General features: G+C 42.7%; 1 protein-coding gene across 1 annotated transcript in view; it reads left to right on the top strand.

Moving 5' to 3' along the window:
- The first annotated feature begins 2710 nt into the window (after positions 1-2710).
- The window catches only part of plxnb1a (plexin b1a), a 60652-nt gene continuing 54646 nt past the window's right edge, over positions 2711-8716 (top strand). The window contains exon 1 of the mRNA XM_079478461.1: positions 2711-2999. The gene's annotated coding sequence lies outside the window, so the exon portion shown is untranslated. The remainder of the gene's footprint in view (positions 3000-8716) is intronic.

Genomic DNA, 8716 nt, shown 5'->3' with positions numbered 1-8716 from the left:
TAGTAACCCCCCCACAGGGCGGTTCCGTCTGATGTCTTCTCATGAATGGCTCTCAATCGATGGCCCATGACCTCTCCCAGGTGTACTTCACCTGCTCGCGACACCATCTCGTGTCTGCATGTCTCCCACGTGCTCTCCCCTATCCGGTGAGACCGTGTGTGAATTTCCACTAAACTCCTCCCTGCGGTAGGAAGTGGTCTCCGTAGCGCGTTCCCTCAGGGGGGAATCACGCTTCCCAGTGGCCCTTACGGTGCCGGGCGGCTTCTCGCTGTTAAGAGAACTAGGCCGCCGTCCGTGACGGCCGGAGGAAGGGGCTCCCATCTTGTGGGTAAGCTCTGGACCCTTTCCCTTCCACTGGAAGGTTGCAATTCATGCTAGCGCCCACGTTTTGACACGCCCAGGCCAGTCAACGTCGCTTCGCGAGGAATTGTGACGCGGCACAGCGCTGTGGCGTTTTCCGAGGAACCCCATTCTGTCGACACAACGTCGAGAGACCGACAGAAAGGGAACGTCTCGGTTACGTATGTAACCTCCGTTCCCTGATGGAGGGAACGAGACGTTGTGTCCTTCATGCCACAACGCTGGCCGCCCGCTGCAGCAGTCGGGGCAAGATCCTCAGGCTCCTCAGCACAAAAGGTGAATGAATGCAGCACGCCGGCTCCCTTTTATACCCGGATATCCGGGGGCGGAGTCCGGCATGCAAATTTCATTCGCCAATTTTCATTGGCCTGTTCAAGTCAGTCAGAGAAGGTAGGTTCTCAAGTCAAACCCCATTCTGTCGACACAACGTCTCGTTCCCTCCATCAGGGAACGGAGGTTACATACGTAACCGAGACGTTTTACTCTGCCAAAATAAAGCATCTATAACCCAAATGTATAGAATAGACATTACATTTACAGTTACGCAACGGGCAGATACACATTCGATTTATATTTTTGTTTGTGTGTTCCCATCAAACCCATGACCTTGCTTTTCGCGATGCTCTACCACTTGAGAAACAGAAACATACTGGGCGATGTGCTGAAAACTGACGTGTTTGTGGAAAAGAGTAAGTCCTTCGTGTTGGTTTACTTAGGTGTGGAGGGGACAGCCCATTCACAGAGGTGACAAGAGATTGGTTGTGTTTTTATGATGCAGTGTGGGTAAGAGGGATTGGCTATATGTGTCTGTGATGGCAGAAGACAGACATAGAGGGATTGGCTGTGCGTTCATGAATGTGTTTGTGTGTTCTTTCTTTGGCACACCGTGAACTCCCACAGCACAGACACACCCACTCAAACAAACACCTACTCAACACACCCACCATCTGTGTGACCATGAGCGAATAAACTCAACATGGCTCTCTCATTCTCCGTGTGCTCATATTTTTGTATCCCACTTCAAACTCTAACATGGATATAGGGCTATCCAATCACAGACAGTTCAGGTAGAGGTGGGATTATTCTTACATCATTATTTCCTGAATAAACAGATTTCGGTATTATATTACTTTTTTTTCACTTCACGCTTTTGAAGGCGTACCATTTAATGTTAATAGCACATTGTGAGTGTGGCTTTGTCTTATATCCCGGTGGAGACCTAAACCTGAATGCACACCAACTCACGGGGACTCGTGTCACCGTGGGCACGAAAATTGAGCCCCCCATGGGCAAAAAAGCGTATAAATTGTACAGAACAATCTTATTTCAAAATCTAAAATGCAAAAAGATTTCTATGATCTTTGGCTTTAGGGGCAGAGGATAAAATGTACTGTTTTTACTGTATAAAATCATTACGCCTATGGACTGTCCCCACGGAGATAATAAACCAGACATGAGTGTGTGTGTGTGTGTGTGTGTGTGTGTGTGTGCTGGTGTGTGTGCGCGCGTGTGTGCGTGTGTGTGGGCGTGTTTGTGTTAGATATAAACACAGTTTATTGGCTACACATAAACGATATGTGTACTGAAACGGATAGACGTGGATATAAATAGGCTAGATACTTCCTAGATCCCACAAATAGAAACTTCCAATTCTAATTTTGCATTTAATGAAAGACCCATAAAGGAATAAAGAAATAAAAATGGAGCACCAAACCTGGATGTATTTATTTATTTCTGTAATAATCTCAATTTTATTCATACAGTATTTTTACTGTTTATATCTGATTAGACATATTTTTGTGTAGGGTCAACTATCTTCTATGGAAAAAGCATAATGGCGCCATACTTTCCCAGACAGGGATTAGGTTAAACCCAGGACTAGTCTTAAATTAAATGAGGACATTTAAGCAGTTTTTACAATCATGCAGAAAAACGTCACTGATGTGCATTTTGAAACAAAAAAAGGGGAACTGTTTTATTTTAAAATGCGAGCTGTGCAAGCTGTTTTCAGTTTAGACAGCTCTAACATTTATTTTAGTCTCGGACCCGTACAGGAAACCACCCTAAATCTCATAATAAGATAAGCTTATGTTGCATTCCATACCACGAATACAACAAGTAAATGTATATATTTTTCACATGTATGTCTTTAATGTTATCTTTTCAAATAGTGTATAAAACACGTGAGATCAATATGTGTTGTTTGTTTTGTCACCTTTAGTGTAGTGTAGTCTCTTGATGGGACGATGCTTGAAGCCCAACCCTTTTTCCAGCAGCGGCCACCGGGCTGCACTCGCGGACAATAACGCTACTGTGTGACTCTCATCTCCCGTTATCCCTCTCCAAATGCACACAGAGCCGCGAAACACCGAGGAGAGACGGTCTTCCCGGAATTTGCCTGTCTGAAAACACCCAGAAACGAGTATCGGTTTGTTTCGGGTAAATGACTTTTTGACGTAGTAGAGTCAGACGGCCGGGGACAAACACACGTGTGCGCGCGAGGAGAGTTTAAAGACTGAAAGTCGCCGCGCTGCCGCTGCTGTGGATTAATTGGGAATACAAACCGCCGCGAGTTTGAGGGCGACAAAACGTCGCGTTTTTTTCACCCGACGCAAGAGACTGTAATGCTTTGAATGCAGGTAAGTAAGAACACATCATGCCTTCAAACGTGCCTCGTTTTCGACCACGTCTTTGTTTTAACGGCGTATTCCATTGAACGGAACTTTTACTTAGCAACGCAAGTTGCTGACAGTCGCCGGTTGTTGAAATGAAAATACGATTAAACGATCTCGCACTTTGAATCGTGACGCATGCGCTTTTCAAAGTTCGTTTTCATTAAACAGGTTAAATTGAGAAAGATCTCGCATTTATATGTTGTGTAAAGCGATTGTTTATTAGCCCGTGCCATGTTACTTCGCTTCTTTGTTTACATAATGAAACTTTGCATCGCTGAGATTGCAGGTGGAAACGCATTGGCGTGTTCGGGTGTACTTAATGGCTGCTCCATTGTCGTTCGTGGTATATATTTCATCACAATATATCCGTGAAACTTTGTTAAGATGAAGTGATGCACAATTGCTGTGAATCTGTCTGGTGGAGCTGCGTGACTCGGAAACAGCCTTTCTGATGCTGACCTGAGGCATCATCGCAGGCAGCATCTGCTGCTTTGAGGTTGTGAAGAAAACGAGGAAGTTCTAACACTTTCACATCCAGAAAACGTTTGTACATCGCCGTGGGAGTATCGTGTTTAAATATTTTCATCATTTGAAACCTATTGCAAGTATTTAGTTGGTCTGTCTTGTCCAAACCAAAAGGGGTTTGTTGGGGTGTTTGCTAAGGCAAGCATCACTATCATTTATACTGAGGTCATCACTTGAGTGAAACCTCAAATGAAATAATGAAATAAACCATCCATTGTAAACGTCCTTCTCTTTCACAGCCTGTCAATCCTCTATAGAGCTTTCCAAGATAAATGGAGGCGATTGTGATGGACGTTTGCATAATTGGCTCTTTTCCCCCCACTTTATGGTCTTTTCATCTTCTTCCGTCTTAGACCAACTACCTGGTCAAAATGATGAAACAAACGGGTAGATGTCCCAGATTTGACCCATCCATTGTTGGGTTTTCCACGTCCACCCATAGGGGAAAGTTTCAAGGTTTATCATACCTCGCATTTATCTATTCATCTTGTGCACGAATGCATAAATATCAACCCACAAAAATGTGGTTGGACTCAAAAATGCTTCTCTTGAGTCTCTCTTGGCTTGCTTGTATAAGCAGAAGCCACGCTCAAAGATGACCATCTGCTCTATGCTTTGTAGTTTTCTTCAGCACAATATCAGATTAACCCCTCACCTCATGTTTCTATGGGAGTGCGGTGTGGAGCAGAACAGGACGGTTGTAGCGTGAAACCATGGGGTCTGTAGGGCGTTGGCTGGAGCTAACAGGTGGTAGCAGAAATAGATACTTGAGTGTTGGCATTCTCATTCAAACTCAGCTTAAAACACCTGCCATAATATTTTCCAGATTGAAGTTCGTGAATTCACAGCGTCGTTTTGGTTTCATGTTTTGGTTTGATTGGGTGTCGTTGAAAATTGGGTGTCGTTGAAAAATGATTGTTTTTCAGTGCTTCCTGACTGTTTGTATCGTAAAAGTTGTGTTGGGAGAGGTAGGTGTTAGATACGAGAGTTTTTATTGAGCGTGTATTTTAGGAGGCCGTGAAATCTGTCTTTGGGCATCTGTTGCCTTGCGCTGCATTCTTTTCATGCGCATGTTCGCTTGTGGCCAAAATACTTTATATTGCCATCTAACCAAAAGACACACTGCTTGACATTTTAATGATCTGGTGGATCTGCACCGCTTCATGCCCTAACCAAGATTCTCATAATAGCTCATCTGTATTTGAACGCATTAATGTCATAATCATTTCATCTTTTTATTTCATTTATTTATTCATAATGTAGTTAAAGGGGTAGTTCACCCATAATTCTGTCATTCAAGATTCTGTCATTTACTCACCATCATGTCATTTCAAACCTGTATGACTTTCTTTCTTCTGCAGAACAAAAATATAAAATATATTTTAAAGAATGCTTGAACAAAGGTTGATTTGATTGATGTGCATTGGATTTGTGGCCATAGAAGTGAATGGGTGCCGCTGTTGTTCGGTTACCAGCATTCTTCAAAATACCTTCAAAAATGAAAGTCATACACGACAAGAGGGCGAGCAAATGATAAGAATTGAACTATGACTTTCAATTTTGGATAAAGAGCACCAGTGTGTAAGATAAACTTTATTGAATAATAGCATTAGATCTCTAATGCAGTCGCTGTAGTCTATTAAAAGTTTTCAAAAATATGCTTTTTCAGACATTCCAGACATCTGTAAACACCGAGTCAGCCTCCTTTTCAAACAGTGGGCTTCTTCTTAACATTCTTAACATTTCTGCTCCTTGTTTTTTTATTGTTTCTTTTATATCATTTCTTGGATTTTTCCTCTTTTTATTAAGGCGAAACATTGCAGGCTTTTAAGGCAAAGTATCAGAATTGTAAAATAGACCGTAGATACAGCAGGTCTACAATGCAGCGAGAATCCTTGAGCAACAAATAAAGATGGAGATAAATCTTTCTGGATTCTAATGTTGTCAGAGTGCTGCCCAGGCGAGGTCAGTTATTTCCCACCGCTGTTCGACTGCTGCGTGGAGGAGAACATACAGTCAGTAACCTGAGGACGGGCTGCGAGATCAGAAGCCCGGCAATAATCTGGCGAACAGATGAAAGCTGTCGAGGAGATATGAAATTGGCCTGCTCTCCTCATACCTTACTTTTTAGCCCAGGTCGGTGTGACCCTCTGTATGCCAGGGCATTACATAAATGCATCCAATATGCTCATCGCTCACAGAGGGCAATGCAGAGGACACATGAGAGTGTTTTGTTCTGAATCTTCATTGTGCAGGAGTTTTGAGCTTCACCCTTTCAAATAATGGTGGCACAAAAGGTTCATAGAAGAACCATTAACACAAAGGTTCTTAAAATAATCGTTCTGTTTCTTACCTATTCATAGTCTAAATCACTTTGGCATCCTGTAGCACCTTTATTCTTAAGGGGGACGTCATATAAGTCTGTGTGTATCCGCTGCAACCGTAACAATACGTTGATAAAACGTTATTCACACATCACTGATTCCAATGTATTCGCACTGTTATTGTTGTTTTCATGATTTTAAAGATTTGTTGTACAAAATTTGATTTTGTGATATTATTATTAGCATTTCCTTTGAAAAGGAACTGAAAAGGTTACGGCATGCCGTTTCGATTTGCTATTTGACATCAGAGTTCACCAAACTTGAACTTTGCAAGAGAAGCTTGCTTTTCTGGTCTTCCACATCCCCATGTGTATGAACGTAAGTCAAAGAAGTGAAAAGTCTCGTGTGACCGCCCCATAAGAGTGCTGGTCAAGCAACTTCCTACCAACGCCCCGGCAACCAACCTAGAACACCGTAGCAACTGCATTGCAACATGCTCAAACTGTAAATCCCACAACACACAAAATCACAGGAGCGCTCTGGCAAGTTTTACACAGAAAGACAACTTTCACTTTTCCTGCGGAAAACTCGTTTTCGCTTGCATGTAAATCTGCTGCCCAGGCCTTATTGTTTCCCACAGTAGAATTGTACATTCCAGACTGAAATAAGGCCGAAGTCCTCGTGAAACCATGCCAACGTTGTCTTTGTGTGTGTTTGTATGAAAAGAGAGCCCACCCAGGACCTACTCCCCATTAGTTCTGGTCACATGTGTAAAGGCCGTGCATACCTCTCCGTTCTTCCCTGTCGGTGCACTTTTACTCTAAAGCCCCTCAGATGAGCTCTGAGGCCACATGGTGACTTCTTTACAGCCCGTAAAACTACACTATAGCGTTTACTGTACTATAATTTCGTCCAAAAAAGATTCTCGATTATTTATTCTCTGACTCCATACACTTCTCATGGTCCTGCTGAGAGACTAAACCTCAAATGCTAGGCTAGTGTGCCAACATCCATTCTAGCTGTGGCATCTCCATAAATAACCTTTTTTATTAGCACACGGGTGAAGTGTTTGTTTTGTGAGAGCGATGACTCCATACATTTTCATCTAATCCTGAGTCAGACGGAGACCCTGACCGGGCCAAAGATCGAGAAGCGCCTGGAGGTGTTGCCCGCTTTCACAGGCGAGGACAGTTGTGGGTAGCCTAATCTTATTTACATGAGTGATCGCTTATTCTGTGTTTATTTGAAAGGGTGTAAATGTTGGAAAAACACTTTCCCACTCTACAGTTGCGGTAAAGCACACACACACACATTCAGTTTTCTCACATACCCGAGGTCAACCTTCACGATATGTTATGCAAGTGTAGCAAGTTGCCAAAAATACATCCACCATAGTAGTGCATATGTGCTGTCTGTGACATAAGGCAGGCCATGTAAGGAGTTATCATCAACTGAAGCTCATAAAATACATCGCACATCTTTCATCATCTAACAGCAGGCTAAACTTTTCATATAGAGGGATTTGTTTAGGCTAATGTCGTGTCCAGTTTCGTTGTCTGTAATAACAACAACAACTATATTTCACTTCCTGTTTCATATAATTTCCTGCGATGTTTGATTTCTCAGAGGAGAGGGATTTGCGGGAGCACCTTGTTTTTATTTGCCTTGTTCACTCTGTGCCTTGGCTGAGATAAGATAAGACCAATGAAAAAATAACGTAGTAGTTCAGTAATAAGCAGATGCCGTGTTAGTCTGTAGACCTCAGGTTGAAACCTAGCTATAGTATTTAACCCTGACACCCTGCGACTATGAAGAAAGAACAGCTTTGACGTTTTTGGTGGTAACTCCTTTCGTTTTCCGCTTGAATAAAATTCAGCGTCCAATGTGTGATAATGGTAGTTTTCAGGGAAAGCCAAATTAACTTTATAAGACTAACCAACCTTTAGTCTTATTTTGGTTTTTGGAGTTGGATTTAAAGTCCCCATGCGCAAAAATATGGCTCATAGGAAGTACAGTGAGTCAGGAGTGTGCCACATAGCCAAGATCACAGACAGACAGCCTGACATGACAGCTGCATCTGCTCTCGTTTTCCTAATCCATTAGCTAAAACGTTACTGGCCACTGGAGGGGATTGACCCGGGGTTCTTTGACAATATATTGGCTATATCTGTGGACATCCGCACAGTGACATACTTGTTTGGGTGAGAGGATGTTAGTGGCAACCGCTGAATGCACCAGAGATGGGCTGAGGTCCGGTGGGTGGGCAACTGCCTAAAAGGGAAAAAGGGGCACTTTCTGAGCCGGGACTTGTTATATCCGAGTATCAGATTGCAGCACGCGTGCGTGTCTGTTGTTTTATTGTCCATAAAATTTAGTAGTTGTGACCTCATTATGGTGTTGGATGTGGCATTATGGTGTTACTCGATTCGCCTTAAAAAGCATTTTCTACTTTGAAGTGTTATGTGATGATTATTGTTATGATTATATTGCTACAAGATACAGTAATGGGTTTGTCAGGCAGTTTGGTTTATTTATTAAAGCGCTTTATGATGCATTAGAATAATCAAGTAAAGCACAAGTAATCTTGGACTTCGTGGATCGGGGGTGTAGTTCATTATCTGTTAGCTAGTTAGCTGACTGATGGAGGCGGCAGTGTTGATGGTAACAGCCAGTCCATCTGTGTTGGCCGACAGCATCCCTAGAGTATCATCAAGTGTCCTCACTCCACTGCACATATATAGCAGAACAGACACACATGTCAATTTATGTTTGTGCGTTTAAAAATTATACATAATGATGTGAATTCACAAACATTAACTTTGTCTATGGGTA

The sequence above is a fragment of the Barbatula barbatula genome (genome assembly GCF_947034865.1).
Source record: "Barbatula barbatula genome assembly, chromosome: 17".
Lineage (NCBI taxonomy): Eukaryota > Metazoa > Chordata > Actinopteri > Cypriniformes > Nemacheilidae > Barbatula > Barbatula barbatula.
Note: the sequence above shows the minus strand (reverse complement) of the source record. Positions and strands in the feature narration are given on the sequence as shown.